A 20676-nucleotide genomic window follows, 5' to 3' on the forward strand; every position below is an offset into this window, starting at 1 on the left:
ATCTTTTAAAAATGTTACAATGCTTTTTTAAAAAAATATATATATTTTTAGTTGTTGATAGACCTTTGTTTTATTCATTTATTTGTATGTGGTGCTAAGAATTGAACCCAGTGCCTCGCACTTGCTAGGCAAGTGCTCTGCTACTGAGCTACAACCCCAGTCCCACCCACAATGCTTTCTTTTAAAAAGATCTTTATGTTATATTAACTGCTGGTGTGTAGAAATTCAATAGGCTTTTAAGTGTTGATCCTAAATCTGACAAACTTGCTAAATTATTATTTCTCCATTCAAAAAAAATGTTCATAGTTTTGGAGGGGGGCAGTTTACACAGGTTAGCATAATATCTGCAAGTGGTTTGTTTTTCCTTTTCAATACTTTAGAAAAAAAAGAAAAAGAAAAAGTCTTTTAATCGAACGCAGTGCCTAGCACAGGCTAGGCAAGCAATCTACCACTCAGCTACACCCCCACTCCTCCTTTCCTTTTTCTTTTCCTTTTAGTGCACAGTGTGTGGTTTACAGTGTAATATTGAATGGAGATAGTGATGACAGCCATTCCTCTCTGATTTCTAATTCTGAAGAAAAAAATACTTTTAATATTTCACCACTTGTGGCAACAAGCCTCCAAGATGACCCTCGATGATCCTCACCATTTGCTCTTCACTCCATTATATAGTTTACTCCCACAGGGAATGGAGGTTGGTCCCAGTGCTGGTAGGAGGGATGAATGAGTCTTCAAGGACAGATTATAAAGGGCCCTGTGGCTTTCACATTACGATTGATTACTCACTGCTTACTCACTCTGGGGTAAACCACCCACCGCGTTGCAAGGGCTCAGGCAGTCCTGAGTAGAGGCCGGAGAACGGAGGGATGGCCTCTGCCAGCAGCCAGCAACATGAGTGAGCACCCCTGAGGCATATCCTCCAGCCCCAGTCAAGCCTCCAGGTGACTGCAAGCTTATTAGAGATCCCGAAGCAGAACCATCCCACCAAGCTGCTTCTAAATCTCTGAACCATGTGAGGCATAAGCAATGACGAATATTTGCTAAGTCACTAAGTTTGGGCATAATTATTTATGTAACAAGAGACAATTAATAAATTATTTGAATATGTAATTTCTCTGCAGGCATTGTTTTTGCCACATAGCGCAAATTTCAACATACAGCATTGTGGGTTTTAAGTATTTTCTAATTATGGGTTGTGGTTGTAGCTCAGTGGAAGAGCACTTGCCTAGTATGTGCAAGGATTTGATCCCCAGCATCACAGAACCAGACCTCATCTGAAAAAAAAAAAAATTCCCCTAATTTCCATTATGGTTTGTTCCTTGATCATAGGTCATTTAAAAGTGTGTTATTTACTTTCCAAATCATTTTTTTTTGTTTTAATTTATCTTTTTGGTATTTTTCTTAATTTTGTTATTCTGGTTAAAACATATAACGTAAGATTTGCGGTTGGAATTATTTATAAGTGCATAATTCAGTGGCTTTAATTACACTCACAATATTGTGCAGTCATCACTACTACATATTTTCAGTATTTTTATCACACTAAAGAAAAACTCTATGGGGCTGGGGTTGTGGCTCAGTGGTAGAGCACTTGCCTGGCATGTGTGAGGCCCTGGGTTCGATTCTCAGCACCACACAGAAATAAAAAATAAAAGATCCATTGACAACTAAAGAAAAATATTTAAAAAAAAGAAAAGAAAAACTCTAACCATTCATCAGTAACCCTCCCCACCCTTGCCTTTCACCTTGGTAACCTCTAATCTGCATTCGTCTCTATCCTATTTTAGACATTTCTTTTAGATAGTTCATATGAGTGTATGTCTTTTTTTTTTTTTTCTTTCTTTCTTTCTTTTGGTACTGGAGATTGAACCCAGGGAATGCTTTACCACCAAGCCACATCCACAGCCCTTTTTGTTTTTTATTTTGAGGCAGAATCTCACTAAATTGCTATGATTGGCCTTGAACTTTCGATTCTCCTACCTCAGCCTCCCAAGTGACTGGGATTACAGGTGTGTGCCACTGTTCCTGCGAGTATGCCCTTCTGTTATCAGTTTTTAGCTTAATTAAGTTGTGGTCAGAAAATGTGATCTTTAGTATACCATGTCTTTGAAATGTCTTGATTTATGTGACCCAAGTCAATTTCTTTTTTCTTCCTTTTCTTTCTTCCTTCTTTTCCTTTTCTCTCCTTCTCCTTATCCTCTTCCTCCTTTTGGGGGGGAGGGGGATCAAATCCAGGGCTTTGTGCATGCCAGGCAACCTCTCTACCACTGAGCAACAACCTCAGCCAGTCGACTTTTGAAATATTAATATGTTCTTCAGAAGATTTGCTATAGTGCTCTACGTAAGTCCATTAGACCAAGAACCTTGGTATTGCAACCACTCTACGCTCTCCAGTTTGAGTTCAACAGTTATTGCATACCTTGTGTCAAATTTTAGGCACAATTTTATGCATATGAAGATGTAACAAGTATGTTCTTGAGGACCTCATAATCCCAGGGCAAGTCCTTTACAGAGAAAGAGATATACTGTGGTGGGTGTTAAAACAGAGACAAACTCAGAGTGTATTAAGGGTGACTTTACTGGGCAGCTCCCTATCTTTAGTTTTGGTTACTAGAAGAAACCAAGTAAGGTCTTTCTGCCCTAGTTGCAAGGTTTTAAGGAAGAGAAACGAATTGGCCCATCCTGGGTCAGATGTTCTTTCCTGGATTAATTGCTGTGACCAATGTGGCCACAGAATACACTGGCAGCTAAATTCTGAAGGGCGGTGTGGATAGGGGCGACTCTCGGAAAAAGAGGCTTTGTGGTGAGTTGGCAGGATACCTGGCCCTGGCCTCTCTTGCACCCAAACTTAACCAGTCCTACCACTCTCCTTCTCTGGTCTTTGCCTGAGCAACTAAGAGCTGATGGAGCGGGGAGAAAAAGCTTTGCAACCATCTACAGAAATTTCAAGGGAAATTTCCAGGCTCTCTGGGTTTCACTTAGTGTGACTGGATGGATAGGGATGGTGTGGATGGGGTAGCATTGCAAAGACTGGTTCGCTACTCCAAAGAAACATGATCTTGTTGAATTCACTGCAGTCCAGGGTCAGCCTCTGAATTTTGCAAGACTAGTAACACAAGTGTGTCAATGTCTCAGAACTAATGCGATTTGTAAGCTCTGATTCACATGAGTGAGGTTTATAAGAAAATGATGTACGAATTCTAAATGAAAATTTATTAGTTTACAAATACTTAAAAGCTTTTCAACTTTTCCCAGCTCTGTTTTGCAAACACCTTTTTGGAATCCAAACAAAGTACAAATCCTGTTCTGACTTCTGGGTACAGAGAGATAAATAAGATGTAGACTTCGCTGAATTAGAGCTCCCTAAAGCATGTGTGCATTGGGTGTGGGTAGACACATTTTCTGTCTGAAATCATACAGCTTAGGAAGCCAAATCACAATTAGGAAGTTGCTCGTTGAGTATGATCCTAACAAGAGAGGTTGGTGGAGAGTTGGACTAGTAGCCAGTGGTATGTCTGTGAGTCAGAGATTTCTGGATACTAGAGTAGGTATCGGCACGACCATCTTCCCCTGCACCGTTCTGCAACCAGACACTGCCAATGTTTGCCTCCTGATGCTTTTTGCACGTCCATGGTTGCTGCTAGCCCTTCTGAGCAGTCCTTTCCTCTTTCTCTTTCTTTTTTCCTGTATACCTTCTTTCCATAGACATTTTTCACCTTGTATAACAGCACAGTCTATAGTCCTGGGAGTGGAACAAGTTGGTGATATTCACTTTGGGTCTCACCCACTCTACTCATCTTACTAACATATCACTCAGGATAGCAGGAGTTCCTCACTCCTTGAGTGTCCCTGAGTCTTTCATCCTTGATTTGTGCCACTCTGATTAGGTTCTCAGCATCTCTCTGTGATCCTATATCTCAAATGGGTCCCTTTTCTTTCTCCTCTCAGCCGTTTATTCGAAGTTGGCAAATGCCTTCAATCTTTTACCCAGACTCTCTGCCTCTGACTCCTAGCAGGCAATCTGTTGCTTACTTTAAATTTTACTTTACTTTAATTTTGTAGTACTCAGGATTGAACCCAGAAGTGCTAAACCACTGAGCTACATCTCCAGTCCTTTTTATTTTATTTTGAGACAGGGTTTTGCTAAATTGTTGAGGCTGGCCCCAAACTTGCAATCCTTCTGTCTTAGTCTCCTGAGTTGCTGAGATTACAGGCATGTGCCACTGTGCCTGGCTTCTTGCCACCTACTTTAGCTAGAAATGGAGGTGGAGTGCAACTCCCTCATATGTAGGCATACACTCTCTGCAAAAAGCCTCCGTGGCCATCTCTAGTGCCCCAGGGCATCTCCTGGGCTCCCCCTGCAGCCCAGTACTGTCCCTGCAGTTTCCATCTACTTTAGTGCCATCTGGGCCTGGGAGTAGGAAAGTGGGAGAAGAGAGTGGTCAGGGTATTTCTTCCTGCTCCCTTATGCTTCACCAGTGGTCACTTCCCTCTCCAGTGGAAGAAACCTTGTCTGCAGCTCCAGCTCCCAGTGGGCTCCATCTACACTGTTTCGTCTTCTTGTCCCTTTAGACCCAGGGAGGTGAGGGCTTCCCACTGTTGCTAGTTCCTGGATATTCAACATCTCTTCATGGCTTCCTTTGCCCTTCCCAGATCTCTGTAAATAGTCACTTCATTAAATTTTCTTCCATTTAGTGGAATATACCTTCTCCTTGTTGGGTCCCTGACTGATATGTAACTCATATCTCCCCCTGGAGCAACTGCTTCCTGAACGTCCTTACAGGTGTTCCCAACTCAGCAAGTCCAGAACACATTTCATTTCCCCCAAATTGCTTTCCTCCTTGACAGTCCCACTGTGCTTGTGGACAACTACAACCTAGTCAATTATTTAAGTTGGAAACCTGGTATTCACCCCAGACTCCTTATTCTTTTCTTTTTTTTCCCCCTCAGTACTAGGGATTGAAGCCACATCTCCAGTCCTTTTAATATATATATATATATATATGTATATATATATATATATATACATATATATATATATATATATATTTATTTTTTTAATTTTGAGACAGGGCTCAAATTGTTCAGACTGGCCTTGAACTTGGAATCTTCCTGTTTTAGTCTCCAGAGTCACTAGGATTACAGGTGTGCATCACATCATGCTGCTGAACTCCTTATTCTTTAAATCCATCAGTGCTATCCCATAAACATTCCTTGAATCCGTCCTTTCCTCTCACTCTTGCCCAGTGCCCTGGGTTAGGTCCACATTATCCATTATCATTGCTTTAACTCTTGCAGCCGCCCAATTGGTATTCTTGCTTTAGTCTTGTATCCCTCAAACTCTTTTTTATGTGGCATTTAAAATGCACTCCGTGGAGGGGATGTAGATCAGTGATGGAGCACTTGCCTGGCATCCACTAAGTCTTGTGTGTGATCCCCATCACTACAAACAAACAAACAAACAAGCAAAAAAAAAAAAAAAAAAAAAACCAAAAACAAAACAAAACAAAACAAAAAAAATGCAAACTGAGAATTTGTTTCCTGTGTTTAAAACCTCTCTGTGATTCTCTACTACCTACATGATAAAGTCTGAGCTCTTTAGCAAGGAATACAAGGCCCTCTGGATCTGACACTCCTCACTCACATTCTGAACTTTTAGTAGTTTCTTTTGTATGTTACCTACTCTAAGAGCTTTTCCAGAACCCTTCCCCACAGGGGAGTCCTCCCTGGTCCCTGCTGTGTGAATCTTGGGAGAGCCTCAATGATGTACCTCATTCTTTGTCTTCCCAATAGAGTAGGAGGACAGGAAACACATGAATCCACCTCTTCATTCTCAGGGCCTGGCACAAGGCAAACCAGTCTCAAAATGCATTGAATGAATAACCACAAACTGGGTTGGTGTGTTAGGGACAAGGCACAACCAGTTTGGTGGACAGAACTCAGGGGGTTTGTGACTAAGCCTGGGGTCATCAAGTCACCCCAGTCCAGTGCCCAGTACCAGGCCAGGCTTCAGGCCAGAGCAGTGACAAAGACCACCCCATGAGGCCTTCCCCAGAGAGCTGAGTACAAGGCAAGGGGCCAAGACACACAGCAGGACTGTGGGACTTGGAGGAGGCGTGGAGAGGTTGCAGCGCCCAGGAGAAAGCACAGGGAGGCGTCACCGGTTCCTTGGCACAGACCTAAGCGGGTGGAGGGGGAGGATTCATTCATCCAGGGCCAGCCTGAGAGTGAGACTGCCCAGCAGGCTGGCCCGGCCCAGGCCAGGCCACAAGGCTGGGAGGGGATTTCCTCAGACTCCCTCCTCCTGGGTTGGGTCGCTAGGGAACCTGTCCGGACGGTAGTAGGGGAGGGACCTAGGAGCGCCTGGCAGGGCGGGAGCTTGGGGCTGCAGGCAGCCTCGGTGGCCCGGGTCGCCTCAAACTCGGGGACCGGATTGTGCTGCTTGAGACGCCCCTGCCTCGGCCACCCGAGGTAAGGTGCCAGCTGGGGCGGTGGAGGGAGTCCGGGTGCCCGGAGAAGGAGGCGGCGCGGGAAGCGCCTGGGCTCTACAGCCGGAGTCTGGCGCGGGAGGGAGACGGGGAGGCTGGGTGCTCCCTCCATAACCAACCTTCCGGAGCAGCCTGGAGTGGCCGCTTGGGGTCCTGCAACTTTCATTTTAAAAGTTGGCAGCACGTTGGGCCAGGAGTCAGGAGACTGTCTTCCAGAGACATGAGGATGGGGGAGATGGCCAGGTAATGTAAATCCCCTGCTCTGTTCAACCACTGGCTTTTTCTCCTTCCATCAGGTCTTCACAGCATCCCCGAACCCCCAGTTTTGCCGGGGAGTGTTGGGGATCAAACCCAGGACCTCAAACATGCTAGATAAATGGGCTACCCCTGAGCTACACCCCCAGTTATACCCCCAGTTTTTTCTACCTCCAGCCGAGTGAATTCCCAGCCTTCTATTCCACAGACCTCTGCTCCTGCCTGGGGCACTAGAGACCACAGCCGGGTCTGCTGTGCTGCTTCCAGCAAGGCAGCTCTCCCAGGCTAATTTGTTTCCTCCTTCCTGGTATGAGCATCTGAGGGATTGCACTCACTCATTTACTTATTATTCATTTGTTTGTTCCTCCTGTGTGAGTGTGTACTTGGAATCTCTAGGGACTGGGAAGGCACTATTTTTGCTTCTCCTGGGGGTAAGAAAACTGAAATTCATCCATAAACATTTAATGATCATCTACAAGCTGGCAGGCAGTGTGGCGGGGTGGAAAATTATTTTGGAGTCACAAGGAGACTTGCCATATCCTACAACTGCTGTTTACTTCCTGAACCTTGGTTTCCTCATCTGTAAAATGGTATTTTTAGGAAGATGACAAGAAACCACACATGCCAAGTACTAAGACTGGGTGTCAGGCACATCACAGAGCCTGGATAAACATCTGAGCTCTCTTCTTCTTCTTTGACCCCCTTCCTGCCACACCCCTCACTGGCACCTCCTTGCCTTAGGCTTGGCTTGTAAAGGTACCTAAGACAACCCCTGGCCTTGAAAGCACCTAGGCGGACTTGTAAACACAGAACTGGGCAGTGCGGGGAGGTGGTGAAGGAAGAGGGAGACCAGAAGTTATGGAAATGGAACTGAAGAAAGCGCCAGCTGCTGGTTGGAGGTAAAAACACTGAACCAGGGCTGCATCCAGACCCTCCTGTGTGTCTGAACTTGCACATTAAATCTTTAAAACCAACTCCGCCTGGCTGCAGGGCAAAGGCTTTTAAATGCATTATCTCACAAAATCATAAACCTGTTATGATATTATCCCCATTTTTCAGATGAAGAAATGGACTGCAAAGTGTTTAAGGAATTTATTTACCTAAGGTCACATGGGTAGTAAGTAATGGATCTAGAATTCAGTCTTGTAGATCAGGTTCTAAATTCCATGCTCTTTGCCTGACTCTTTGCTGTCTTTACGTTTCTTGGTACTAGAAAGGCTGAAAGTGAGGGCCTCATGATCCCTCAACTACTTAGGACACTAGTCTTTTCACTTCCTGTGCATCTCTAGCTTTGGGCTGCTTCAGCCAGGTAGAGAGGAGCACACTCTCTGATTTATTAATTCATTCACTCATTCATACATCATTCATTCAATCAAGTGCCCTGTTCATCCCATGAGACTGCAAGGTTCCAAGAGGATAGGATCATGTCTGTTGATTCACAGTTATATTAACAGCACTTTGTATGTCTCTAAGGTAAAACTGCTGGCCAAATCTTTTGTGAATAAATGAAGCTGACAAATATTTATTGATGGATTCCATTGATTAGGTAATAGGGATTTGAAGATAAATAAAAGAAAAGTCCTGTTCTTGGAATGTTCACATCTTGTGACAGTTACAATACAAAGAATACTCTTTAGACATGAGCAGAGACTCTGAGGGGCTTAAGTGGGGGCATTTAATTCTACTGTGTCTGCTTTCTTCCACATGGTGTCCTCCGGGCCTAGCACAATTCCAGGTACGTGGTGGATGCAGAGGAGGTGTAAAGATCAGAGGGGTGTCAAGACTTCCCCAGGAGAACAAATTAGGAAGGGAAGATGTCCTCACAGAGGGAGAAGCTCATGAAGAGCCTTAGTAGAAAGTGGGAGCTGGGACTGCTTGGGGCTCAGTAGACTGGAATACAGGGTGTATTGGGGGAATGGCAAGAAATGAGGGTCAAAAATAGGCCTTAGGTCACGAGGCCTTTGTGAACCTTGTTAATAAAACTGGACTTTATACCAAGGGCCCTGATTTGCATTTCAAAAGTGTGTGAACAATGCATAGGGTCTAGGTGATGACAGGGGGCTGGTGGAGTCCCCTCCTATCTGAGGAAATAAACTTTCCTTTTTAGGACCTCATGATGGTTTGTTCATGAACAGCCTCCTGAGTTGTCCCATGTCCTGATCTATTAGCATTTTGTCCTCGGCTGTACACTGGATCACTGCTAATCTGCGCCTTCTAATAAAAGCACTGAAATTTATGAATAATTTACATTTGTATAACTTGGAGCAGATTCAAAGACATTCTCCTTGCGAACTTACAGTCCCATGTGCTTTCTTATGTAAGAGACAGAGGTGTAGATGGGTGGCCAGGAATTCCAGCCAGCTCTGCATGTGCTCAGGGAGGGTGTGTGGAAATGCCAGTGGTTCTGCAACTGATGGCTTTGAAGGAGCCAGATTCCAGATCCTCAGCCTCCACAGGTACTCTTTCTTCACGCAATGAAGATTGCTTGTCTGGATTCTTTTAAATTCTCCTTTCAACTCTGCTCTCATTGTTTCTTTCCCTTGGCTTTACAAAAAAAGGTACACCTCTATCCATCTTCAATCTTTCTGTGGCATATGGTTCCAAAGGACAATTGAAGAACACTGTTCCTGAGAGAGGGCAAGCCAAAGAGTAAGATAAAATAGTAAGGGGTCATGCCTCACTACAGACTCATAGTCCTTATTTATTCAGTTTAGTTTAATTTAGTTTGCAGCACTGGTAACTGAACCCAGGGGTGCTCTATCACTGAGCTACATTCCCAGACCTGGTTATTTTATTTGGAGATAGGGTGTTGCTAAATTGCCAAGACTGCCCTTGAACTGTGATCCTCCTGCCCCAGCATCCCTTGGGATTATAGGCTGTGTCACCATGCCCAGCTCATAGTATTTATTTTATTTAAAAATACTTGTTTGATGCTAATTATGTGCCAGACACTGTTCGAAGAGTTTTACAGAAAAGGAACTAATTTAATATTCATGCCAAGTCTATAGATACTTTGATCCTTTTTTTCTCCCATAGATGAAGTTCCTGAGGAATGGAGAGGTTTGGTGAGTTGCTCAAGGTCATAGAGCTATTAAGTGATAAAATCAGAATTTGAACTCAGGCACTTTGAACTCCTCTAGAATGGGTGCTCTTAACCATTATATATTTCTATTAACCTTAAGTCATTTAGCTTTTTATGTATTGTAAAATTAGAGTTGAGATGGGCCTGTTGTCATGGGAATGCAAATTGACACATTTATAAAACTTTTAAAAAAATGCAGTGTATTTTCTTACAGATAGAAAATTCGTCTGATTTGGCTGATTGGTTTGACAGTAAGGAGTGGCTTTGCCAACTGGATTATATGGTAGACATTTCCTGTAAACTGAACAAGCTAAATCTGTAGCTCTAAGGTTTGGGTGAAGATATATTTAAAGCATGTCTCTAACAAAGACTATGCCAGAGAACTTGATCTTGGCACCGATTTTAACTTGTGAAAAATAATTTTAGTTATTAACTTAAAAATATGTGGCAAACTAGTGGTGTTGCTCAGAGGTAGATCTCTTGCTTAACATGCATAAGGTCCTGGGTTTGATACCCAGTTTTTAAAAAAAAGAGTGTGAGAAGGGACATAGCATTTTCAAAATACTTATGGGGATTCATGAACAAAAATATGTAAAGGACTTGCGATGCACAGCACGTATAGACTGCACTGGCTCTGGGTACTTGGCGGGGATGAGGCCCGATCAGGTGAAGTCAAGTGGCTTGCTCCCAGGAAGGCAGGGGCAGAGTTGCAGCAGGAACTAGTTTTCTGGCTCCTGTAAAGTCAGTGTTCTTTCCAGCCTCCATATTTCCTCCTTCCTTCCTTCTTTCGTTCTTCATTTGGTGGTTCATTCAGCAAACTCTTAGCCCCGTTCTGTGCTAGGCTGGGGTACAGATGGAATAGAAAAATAAACATTTCTGACTTTTCTGGAGCCAGTAAAGAGTCAGACAATAAATAAACTGGATATTTTTAGATATGATAAATGTTGGGTACAAATAAGCAGGGACATGTCCTGGAGCATGTGGGGGTTGGGGAAGGCATGCATGGGGGAGACTTCCTAGGGAGGTGCTATTTGTTGTGAAGAAGTGTGTGTGTGTGTGTGTGTGTGTGTGTGTGTGCTGGAGTGGGGAGGAGTGGGGAGAAAGGGCTACACAGAGGAAAGTGCAAAGACCCTGAGGCAGAGTTTGATGTGTGCTGAGAACAGAAGGAAGTCCCAACAGAGAGAAGTCCCTGTGGCTGCAACACAGAGTTGTGGAGAAAGAGTGGGAGAAACTGAATTCTATAAAGAAGGCAGGAGCTAAGGTCAAGCTAGGACCTTATCAGCCATAGTACTTATCCTGAAGACAATGGGTAACCACTGAAGGCTTTTTTAAATCTTTGGCAGTGCTAGGAATAGAACCCAGGTCCTTTTATGTGCTAGGTAAGTAGTTTATCACTGAGCTACACCTCTAGCCCTTTGTATTTTATTTCAAGACAAAGTTGCCCAGGCTGGCCTTGAACTTGCAACCCTCCCATCTTAGCCTCCCAGACAGCTGGGATTGTAAGTGTGCACCATGGGGCACAGCCCTTATTGAAGGTATTAAAGGAGAGTTAATATACTGTGATTTATGGTGTTTTTTGGAGGGTAGGCAGGAGTGGAAATGGAGGTAGAGGCTGATTTGAGAGGCTATTTCCATAAGATATCTGCAGTCTGCTCCTTGGCGGGATCCAAAGGTGGTCAATGTTATTGGAAGGCAGAGTGGTATAAAACGTCATTCTGTCTTCTGACTCGGATGAAGGACATTGGTAGCTGTTGCTGTATAATAAATCACTCCAAAATTTAGTGACTGAAATCAACTTCCATTTTATTTTGTCTTGATTCAGTGGGTCAGGAACTGGAACAGGGTTCGACTGAGCATTTCTGCTCCATGTCCTGGAGGCTGGGGTCAAGCAGTTGACTATATTTTTGACTGGGAGGTTCATCAGCCTGAGGCCTTAGTGCCCTTTTATATGGTCGCTTTTTCCACACGAATAGCTTGGGCTTCCTCATAGCACAGTGGCTTCAGAGTAGTCAACCTTCTTATGTGGTGTCAGGCTTCAAGGAGGCAGCATTTCTTAAGACCTGTCTTGGAACACACTCCTTCTACCATGTAGGACTGGTCAAAACCAGTCACAGGGTTGGCCTAGATTGAAGGAGAGTGGAAACAAACCCCATCTTTCAGAGGGAGGAATAGAAAATAATAGGCTCCATTTTTAGTCTGCCATATTAGGCTTCTGGAAACTGAGTAACCCTAACCACTCAGATGGTGCTGACCCACTTTTTAGTCTAAATCATAACACATTGTGTTGGAACAATTTATAGGTCTTTATTCCCTCCTGAATGTGAGGGCTTGGAGAAAAGAAGTTTTGTTTTGTTGTTGTTGTTGTTGTTTCCAATGTGTTTCCAGAATCTAGCACATACAAGGCATTCAGAGGAAGTGTGTCGAATGAATGTCCACATCACATAAGTGTTCAGTGGTTATCAAAACATGGTGTATGAAAGACTCCCTGGGAAACCTGTTAAAAATGCCTGCAGATTCCCAGAAGACCCAAGCCTAGAATCTCTGAATCCACCTCCCAAGGGCGGGATTTTATTCTTTGACCCCATTAAAAAATCCCAGAACCAAGTTCAGTGTTACATGCTTGTAATCCCAGTAACTCTGGAGGCTGAGGCAGGAGGATCACAAGTTTGAGGTTAGCAACTTAGCAAGATCATAATAAAAAGGGCTGGGAATGTAGCTCAGTGGTGGAGTTCCCCTGAGATCAACTCCTTGTGCCCCCCCCCCCAAAAAAAAAAGATCCTAATGCACAGACCCCAGCCCCAGAGACTCTGATTCCATTGATCTGGGGTGAATCCAGACAAACAGGCTCTTTGGGGGATTCTGATATGAGGCCAGGGTTAAAAACCTTAGCCCGAGGTGTAGAACCAGGCATCTTTGCCTAACATCCTTGGATGGTTCGGAGGCAGGCGATTTAGGACAGGGTGATCAAACACGCTTGGTTTGCCCAAGTGTGTCCTGATTTTAGCACTGAGAATTCTGTATTCCAAGAAACTCACAGTCCTGTGCAGATTGGGGCGATTGGTCACTGTCAATGGATCACTGCAATGTTTAAGAAACACTTCAGTGGGTAGTAAAAGTCTTTTTTGGAAAAAAAAACAAAAAACAAAAAAAAACCAAACTTACAAATTTCTAATAAAAGTAATGATTTTTACCTCCTGACTTGAGAGACTGAACTCTGAACTAGTATCATGATGCTATCAGACAGAGCCAACTCCTTGAATCAGGGAGGAAACATCTCAGGGTCAGGTTCCCATCAGCCCTGTGGGCTAGGTCTTTTAGCTTACTTAGTGTGTCTGATTTGGGGGAGTCTTCCAGACTGTATTCCTTAGTGCACATGAGGTGGCTTCTGAAGCTCAATCCATAAGGATGATAATGGGTCGAGGATAGTGTAAGATACAGGAGTGGTTCCCCATGCCTTCTATAGCAATGTGTGTTGTTACTATTATTAATAATATTATAATAGGGTACATGAATTTATGTAATATTTTAAACAGCTCTGTGAGGAGGCAGGCTGTTGTAGTGGAGGGGCCTAGGATCTGGCCTCAGATCAGTGGATTTGTTCTCCTGCTGTGCTGTCACAAGGTATATAATCCTGGGTGCCTGTTTTTTTTTGCCTCAGTTGTTCATCTGTAAAATGGGAATAACAATGATTTCTTCTTCATAGATAAGGCAGATGGGAGAAGCCACCAAAATAAAATAGGGGAAAGTGGTCCATAGACTGGGAAGGGTGAAGCATTATGATGGTTTTATGGGAAGGACATGAAGAAGCTATTCTGTGCATGATCAAAGCGCTAGTCCCTTCGCCTTGAGCCACAGAGAGAGCTGTGGGGGTCCAAGAAGATGCTTTTAACACATGGCAAGCTGTGGAGAGACCTCAGGAAGCAGAGGGGCCCTACCTTAGTTGCCCTGGCTGTGGAGGGTAAGTGTGCTTTGCCTCAGAAAAACTTTTGCAAACGGGGGTTTGTGAAGCATTTTTTGTTTTTAAATCTTTTGCCTATTTATTCCAAATGTGCCCTCAGAGATGGAGCAAAAGGCAAACAACCACAACCACAAGCCCATAATATTGAAAAGCCAGTTTCTTAATTTCTGTAGCTAAAAAAGCATCCTTTCAGTCCGTAACCACAGAGAGATTGCTGGAACCCTGGAACTGGGCATAATGATGGTTTGCTATGTGATGAGGGAGGCTGTTAATCTCTGTGGCCCTGAAGCCCAATCCATGACCTCTCCAGTTATCCAGGTTGCCTAGCAACACCACCAAAAGCCTCCCCACTAGGCAGCAACTGGGCACACCCAGCCAGCCAGCTGCTCGCCTCCTGGGCTCCCGGGCCACATCAAGGCTGGACTCAGCCTGGGAAGAGGCCTGCCTGGTACCAACGAATGGGTGGGGCCAGCTGTTTAGAACAACAATTCAGATATTTTAAACCTACTCATTTGAATGCAGCTAAGAAACAGCACAAACTAATGACCATGAGTGTCTTCTTCCAAAGAGGAGTTGTCCTAATGGTATTGGCCTTGCCATTGCCCACCTGGGACAGGTGAAGGAGGTAAGATGAGCCTGACTTAGTCTTTCTGGTTCAGAGAGGCAGATCCTTTCCCTGTCCTGGGCACTTGACTCCATCCGGACGCCCTGTGGTAGCAGTGGGGGTGGTAGGCATTTCCAGCCCCACACTGTCAGGTGACCTGCCAATTCTTCAACAGTTTTCCTTTGGGAATTCCCGGGGTTTGATCTGGGTCTGTCTTTGCAGCCAGAGGAAGAAGAGAATGTGAGGGTGGAGGGAGAGGGATGGCATGGAAATAATCAAAATGGGCAGCAGAACACTCAGGGGTTGTGGAGTCAGAAGCGCAGCTCTCCTCCCAGCCCTCCCCTTGTGTAGGGCCTTAAGCAAGTTACTCTGGAGCCTGAGTTTCCTTATAAGATGGGGGTGTTAGCAGCCTGCCTCACAAGGTGCTTGTGTAAGACGATGAAGAGGAAGCTCACAAGGTGCTCGGCGTGGAAGCCTGCACACAGTGCTTACTTCCGTGGTAGTCATGCCACTTCACTTGATTCTTAGGATCCTGTGAGACACTCAGGGTAGAGGTGAGCCCTGTTACAGCCAGAGGAACTGAGGCCCAGTGAAATGAGTGTGCCGGGAGTAGAGGGGAGGCGTTCACAGTGCCACACGAGTAGCGGTGCTCCTCAAAGGCAGTCGTTGCAACACGGTGGCGCTACTGGTCTCTGAGGACGCGGCGAGGGCAGAATGGTGTGGGCATGTGGTGGGTCCAGAGGAAAAGGCACTTTGCAACATGAAGTGACACAAGATCTAGTCGATGTGGTGTGGATGCGTTTCCTCCTGCCTTTCCTTCTTCTTTTCTTCCCTCTTTCTCTCTTTCTTCCTTCCTTGTCTCCACCAGTATTCTTTCAAATAAACTTTCTTCGGGAGGGGTAATTTTGGATTTACAGAAAATTTGCAAAGGTAGTGCTGAGTTTTTATACACTCTTTACTCAGATATGAGGTTATTTTGTTTTTTTGGTGCTGGGGAGTGAACCCAGGGCCCCGTGCATGCTAAGCAAGTGCTCTACCATTGAGCTACATTCCCCTCCCACAAATAATTTTTTGAACATCTGCCATGTGCCAGGAATGGTTCTGGGCACGGAGAATGTAGCAGGGAAAAGGTCTCTGCCCTCCAGGACAGCATGAGTATGTGAGCTAGAGTGACTTGGAGACACGCATTCTGGTTCTTTTTATTGGTATCAAGGATACCAATTTTATTGGTAACAAGGATTGAACCACTGAGCCACATCTCAACCCCTTTGTATTTTTTATTTTGAGACAGAGTCTTGCTAAGTTCCTTAGGACTTTGCTACGTTGCTGAGGCTGGCCTCCAACTTGAGATCTTCCTGCCTCAGCCTCCTGAGTCACTGGGACTACAGGCATGTGCCACTGCACCCAGCTTAGTCTGGTTCTTAAAGGGGCCACTGCCTCTGCTTCATCTGGTATACTTGTCAGAGATCTCCTAAATCTATTCCATTATTCTTTGGGAGTGACTGCATGAAAACACATGCTACAGGGAATTCTAAAGCATAGCCAGAATTTTAAGGAACTGCTAGTCTAGTGAAGACTATTTAATGTGCAGGTGAGAGAGCTGTGGCTCAGAGACAAGAAGGAACTTGCCCCTGGTCACAGGAAGAAGCAGAATTGAAACTAGACCACAGCTTTCCTGAATCTGTGCATCTTATACTATGTCTCCCAAACACAGAAAAAAAAAAAATGAATTTCACTTGTCAGAAAAGACTCCGGATGGAGTTCAGAAGAATGTTTTGATTATTCAGTTAAATCAGTTAGGTTCCTGGTCACAAGGGACTGAAACTGATCCCAACTGATTAAATCAGAAAATGAATTTGATTGGAAACGCACTGGGTGGGTTAGAGACTCCAGGAAGGTGGACGAAACAAGGCGTGGACATGAAAAAAGAAAGAGCAACAAGACCGTGAGCACTGTACCCAGATCCCCTCAGAGACGGGTGTGCAGAGCTGCCGGATGCTCAGTGCTGCAGCCCGTCACAGTCCAGTGGTGTTGGACGCCAGACGCCACACCGACCCCAGTGGCAAAGCATCTGGACACCGGAGGCTGCTACCATCATTGCAACTGCCCAAAGATTTTCCCCATTCCCAGCTTCATCCTTGAACCTCCTAAGCAAATGTGACTGATTGGTCAAGCTGTGGTCACCAACCAGAGCCCTGGCTGCCTAGGGACCTGGAAATGTGAGTTTCAGGCAGTTTAACTTCTGTTGTGGGAGGTGGTCTCTGCTGCCCACCAAGATCAGAAGAGGAACTTCCTAAGAAAACTGACCACAAGACTACATCATGACAAGTGTTATCAGAAGAATAGACAGCTGGGCCGGTTGGCACACACCTGCAGCCCCAGCTACTTGGGAGACTGAGGCAGAAGGATGGCAAGTTCGAGGCCAGCGTCAGCAACTGAGTGAGACCCTATCTCCCCACCACCACCTCTAAAAGGGCTGGTAATGTAGCTCAGTGGCATAGCATGTGAGGCCCTGGGTTCAATCTCCAGTGCCACAAAAATAAATAATAAATAAATACATAAAGACTGAAAGTCCTTGATGTTTACGGATTGAACACATACAGTCTGGGTGTTTTATTAGCTGTCCTCTGAGGCCCATTGTGAATGACTGAATGATTGGCTTTGCCCGAGCCAGCCATTTACTCTGCCTGGACAGCTCACATAACTTCATTATTCTCTAGTGGTTATAGCCTTTGTGTGTTATGCATTTTATGTAACTGTAGTGATTGAAATCTTTGTTTCTTATTTGGGAGTAGAAAAGACTCATAAAATAAGTCACTTGATAGTACCAGTGAGAGAAATGAAGAGAAAGTGAAGAGGCCAGAGAAAGTGACTTTTTATTATTATTATTTTGCCACCAATACAAGTTTTGGGTCAAGTGGAGTGGAATGTCAAGTTCAGTGATATTTAGGGTCTGGGTTTCAATAGAGCCACCATGAATATGTGTCACAGACAGAAGAAGTGCTTTGGGAAGTTGCTTTAGTGGGTGTCAGCCAGCATGGAAACTGCTCTTCAAGAAAGAGATGAGACCTCTGAAGAGACACAACTGACTGGACGAGTTTCCTTTTTCTTCCTTCCTTGTGATCTCAGGTGCTGAGTATTGAATACGGTTAATACTGCTCAAGCAATGAGTTTTTATAAATAACTTTACTTCTATGCTTACAGAACATTTAGAAACTGAAATAGAACCAACAATTTTCTGATTACAATTTACAACATAATTTTGGGAGATATTATGTAATATGTAGTGAATCAGAATATCTGAAAAGTCTTTGAAAAAAAAAAATCCCTTGCTAATGTCAAGGGTTTCCTGTGGAAATTCCTTCATGGAAATCTCTTTCTATTGATTTTTTTTTTTTTTTTTTTAAGGTAGACAACCATTTTGGGTAAACAAGCACAGAACTACCCTTCCCAGTCTTTGGCCAACATACTGGCTCTGTGATTCATAACACATACAATGCTTATACCAGGCAAGGTCAGGAGACAGGAGAGTTCTTTCCACCTTGCCTCTTCCTAAGAGAACTTACCAATCATGAAGGGAAGGGTTTTGGTTCTTGGGGTGCAGGAGGGACATGGGCCTTTTATAAGCCCTAAGACTAGAGGCATTCTAACAATATACCGTAGTTGCTCCTAGTGGCAGGGTGAGAAGATTTCACAGCAGTGCCAACCAGTTTTGATCTGTATGTGTGTGGCATTGCAACAAAAAGCAGGCAGTAGCAACTTGCTTAGATAAGAGTTGGGAGGTGCCACCTAACATCACGCCAACAGTAAAGACAGCCTTAGTAAGAAAGCATAGTCAGTACAGTAAATATCCATTTAATGAGTGACACCATGACCAAGAGTCACCAAATAAATAATTGGATAGCTGTGGATGCTTTCATGTCCTGGTGAGTCTATACTGTGTGGGATCATTGCCACTCACTTTAAGAGTCATGCTCTATTCACTTGGGCCTCCTAATTTGCTGGTGAAGTGTGCTTCTAGACTATCCCACTTTGACCTAGAGAGCTCATGGTGTTCATTTGCAGGCCACACCCAAACAAGGACAAAATTAATGACCTTAGATTAGACTTGGCTTTGTGAGATCTTAGGGAGGGAAACCTTGGACCCAGGAACAGATGTCCTAGTGAGCAGGTTTCAGTGCAGTATAAGGACGTACTTCCTAAGAATCAGAACCACCAGAAAATGCAACAGCCCCACTGAAGTACATTTATGTCATTTACAATTTTTCATTATCATAAGTAATTCTGCACTGAACATCCTTGGAATTTAGTTTTCTGTACTTGCTCAGATACGTTTGCTGGATAGCATTCTAGAAGTTGGCTGTTCTGTTGAAAGGTATATGCTTTTTATGTGTTGTAGAAGTTGCCTGATTGTCTTCCAAAAGGCTGTGTCAATTTGTCCCTCACACCCTGCACTCATTTCCACACAGTCTTGTTAGTGTGGGACAGTATCAGTCTTTTTCACTGTTGCCAATCTGATTGGTAATATAGTTAACTATACTCAGAAATTCAGACGTGGGACAAAGAGAAACAGGAGTGGGAGGGATGGGGAATATCAGAAGTACCTACTGTTGGGGATAAGATGAATCAGGGAGAGGCCGTGTGCTCAGGGAACAAGGGAACAGCCAGGTAGGGAAGTTGGAATGTGATCTTGACTGAAGAGAAATAAAAATCAAAGCTGCAAATAACTCCCCATAAGCTTGTCTGACACTCCAGCTCCAAGTAGCTGGAACTACACATCAGATCTCTTTACTGCCTATGCCAAGGGACAAAGCAGACACACAATGACTCCTCTCTGGACCTGGTGGGTCAGATACCTTTTCAACACAGGAGATATGTTTAGGTATTTATATATGTAAAATGGTGAGCTTGAAGTCATAATATTTCTGGAAATTTTGAAATCTAAAGAAAAAGAAAAATCTAGAGGAAAACGTAATCCTTATTTTTCTAGCCCCTTTTATGAGTGTAAAGTTATATTGTTAACAATGTGGAATTTTATTTACTCATAAAGTGATCACGTGGTATTTAAATTTATAACATGGCTTATTCACACAATGTTAATAATTCCTAATTGAGCTTATTATTTTATTTGTGTTTTTTCGGGGTGGTGGTGGTGGTGGTACTGGGACTGACCCCAGAGGCTCTCCCCCACTGAGCCACATCCCCAATCATTTATTATTATTTTTTATTTTGAGACAGGGTCTCACTAAATTGCCAAGTCTGGCCTTGAACTTGGCATCATCCTGCCTCAGCTCCTGAGTTACTGGGAATACAGGTGTGTGCCAATTCACCGTGCTGGGTATTTTACTTTATCTTATTTTTTGTAGTACTGGGAATCAAATCCAAGGTCTCACTAAATGCTAAGTAAGTACTCTATCAATAAGCCACATTCCCAACCTGAATTTATTTCTTAAATGCCTTAATATTTATAGTTAAAAGCTGCTGATCTTAAATGCACACTTTAGTTTCATCAATTGTAAGAAGGGGTTAAAAACTAGAAATAATGATCAATGTTCAAGAAAAATTAATAAAGCAGCTAGTAGGTCTACAGACTGAATGTCTGATGCCGCGGGGGAGGGAGGGTGAGTGGGAAGGTGTAAGATGCCGGGGAGGGAAAAATTCTTTATTTAGAAAAATTGCCGCAGAAAAGAAAATTAAAAGAATTTGCTTCCTCCCTAGATTTATTGAATATAACCTACTGGAAAGTGGAAAATTGTCTAATGAGATTCATTTGGAAATAAATTGAATTTGATCTGATTTCCAATAACTTGCCTGTGAAAACAGGCCCCAGGCTCAGTTCTGTCCATTCCATCCACCCACCCATCCATTGCCAATAACTAATAATTTTGGAGTGTTTACTACACAGCAGATATGGTTCCAAGTGCTTTACATGCAATATCTCAAATAATCTTCCAACAATGCTATGGGGTGACAACTATCATCTCCAATTTAAAATGAAATCTGAGGGTTTCCCAGTAAATTAGGCAGAGAATTACCATATGACTCAGCAATTCCACTCAAAGATAATTGTCCCAGAGAATTGAAGAGAGATAATTCAAATAAAAACTTGTAGAGATGTTCATAGCAGTTCATTCACAGTGACCAAAAGATAGAAACAACCCAATGTCCATTAATAGATGCACAGATAAACAAAAATGTGGTATATCTACATAATGCAATGTTATCCAGAAAAAGGAAATTCTGCCCCAAGCCCAACATAGATAAACCTTGAAAATATGTTAGGTGAAAG

The 20676-nt window shown here is 43.7% G+C and overlaps 1 protein-coding gene across 8 annotated transcripts in view; it reads left to right on the plus strand.

Moving 5' to 3' along the window:
• The first annotated feature begins 6341 nt into the window (after positions 1-6341).
• Positions 6342-20676, plus strand: part of Rhbdl2 (rhomboid like 2) — a 53021-nt gene continuing 38686 nt past the window's right edge. For 2 of the 8 annotated variants that reach the window (XM_047518591.1, XM_047518641.1), the window contains exons 1-3: positions 6348-6471; positions 13529-13783; positions 19626-19701. The gene's annotated coding sequence lies outside the window, so the exon portion shown is untranslated. Of the gene's footprint in view, positions 6472-6716; positions 6732-7564; positions 7643-13528; positions 13784-14289; positions 14409-19625; positions 19702-20676 lie in introns of those variants that run through there. The other 6 variants (XM_047518610.1, XM_047518604.1, XM_047518615.1 and 3 more) reach the window with 6 other exon arrangements.

Source organism: Sciurus carolinensis, chromosome 1 (assembly GCF_902686445.1).
Source record: "Sciurus carolinensis chromosome 1, mSciCar1.2, whole genome shotgun sequence".
Lineage (NCBI taxonomy): Eukaryota > Metazoa > Chordata > Mammalia > Rodentia > Sciuridae > Sciurus > Sciurus carolinensis.